Source organism: Lucilia cuprina, chromosome 5, assembly GCF_022045245.1.
Source record: "Lucilia cuprina isolate Lc7/37 chromosome 5, ASM2204524v1, whole genome shotgun sequence".
NCBI classification, from domain to species: domain Eukaryota; kingdom Metazoa; phylum Arthropoda; class Insecta; order Diptera; family Calliphoridae; genus Lucilia; species Lucilia cuprina.
In genome coordinates, this window is record NC_060953.1 from 54,892,413 (window position 1) to 54,894,252 (window position 1,840).

At 31.4% G+C, this 1,840-nt stretch overlaps 1 long non-coding RNA gene across 1 annotated transcript in view; it reads right to left on the reverse strand.

The window, feature by feature from the left end:
- Positions 1-1,840, reverse strand: part of LOC124420351 — a 94,548-nt gene that overhangs the window by 1,083 nt on the left and 91,625 nt on the right. The gene's annotated exons all lie outside the window — the stretch shown is intronic.

A 1,840-nucleotide genomic window follows, 5' to 3' on the forward strand; every position in this document is an offset into this window, starting at 1 on the left:
TAGACTAGACTATAGACTAGACTATAGACTAGACTATAGACTAGACTATAGACTAGACTATAGACTAGACTAGACTATAGACTAGACTATAGACTAGGCTATAGACTATATTATAGACTAGACTATAGACTAGATTATAGACTATAGACTAGATTATAGTCTTGACTATAGACTAGACTATAGACTATACTATAGACTAGATTATAGACTAGACTATAGACTAGATTATAGTCTTGACTATAGACTAGACTATAGACTATACTATAGACTATACTATAGACTATACTATAGACTAGACTATAGACTAGACTATAGACTAGACTATAGACTAGACTATGGACTAGACTATTGACTAGTAAGTGAGTTAATTAGTTAGTTAGTTAGTTAGTTAGTTAGTTAGTTAGTTAGTTAGTTAGTTAGTTAGTTAGTTAGTTAGTTAGTTCGTTAGTTAGTTAGTTAGTTAGTTAGTTAGTTCGTTAGTTAGTTAGTTGATGTATTACAATTCTTAAATAAATGTCTCGACATTGAAGCAACAGTACGCCGTCTCCCACAAAACGAACAGAATGTTAAATTAAGCTCTAACACTTTATTGCAAAAACCCAGCATGTGTGCGTGTATTTGTGTAATTTAGATTGACAGACAGCCATGAAGGCGGCAAAGGAAATCTTCACAATCTACACAAAATTATATAGAGACGACTAATGAAAATAAAGCCACAATATCAAGGACATACTGTGACTACAAAAAATTCTTCTCCAACTACTACTTTAACTAAACAAAAGTATAATGAATCAATGAATGTAAAACGTTGTTGTATGAGAACACAATAAAACTGTTGCAAATATAAAATGTAAAAAGAAAACAAAATCCATTAATTCCCAGCATCATGTCACAATAAACAATAATGTTGAGAATGAAATAATAATAAAATATGAATTGTTCTTTTTTTGTTAAAATCATACGCCGTCAAAGAAGTTTTTTTTTATTGTGTTCTAAATGAAAACGTATCCTTTTATATTCTTTTGTTGTTTGTGAGGACTTGTAAAGTAATGAAAAAACAAAGCATACACTGTTATAAAGATCTTATTTCCGTTATACGTGCATTAACTTGATTCCGGTCACGTGTTTAAATGTTTAAACATTTTATCCTTTTTTTTGTGTAACAATAAATACATGTTCCAACAAATCCACCAACCAACCACCGCCGTTACAAACCATAGTTGGCGTTTTAGAAATTGCACGTGCAGGATTTTGTTGATTTTCATAACATTTCCAACACAACACAATAACCGGAAACAAATTCATACGAAAAGGAAGCCATTCAAAACGAAAAGTTCTCGTATAACGTGTGAGGGAGTTTAGAGTTTCATGGTTTCTATTCCATGAACGAGGTCGTTCGGGATAGAGGGACATTTTTGTTACTGTGAAATGTAACTTTATACATTTGGGAAAATCGATTTTTCTAATACACAAACAAACGAGTTGAGTAGTTAAAGAGGGAGGTGCCAGTTGTGGCAGCCATTGCTGCGCAATATATTTCCTGGGAGTAAAGCAGCTCTCTGCGATAAGAGAATTTTACGTGTTACTTGTGTTTACTGTGGAGACTTAAATTGTGTTAAATTGAAATTTAAATCTAGGGAATGGGTACTGAAGAGTTAATTAAATTTATCGATATGGCTTCCAAATAAAAATTCTTAAATTATGGAAAAATAATATTTATTTTTTTATTTCAATTTACTAGACTATAGACTAGACTATAGACTAGACTATAGACTAGACTATAGACTAGACTATAGACTAGACTATAGACTAGACTATAGACTAGACTATAGACTAGACT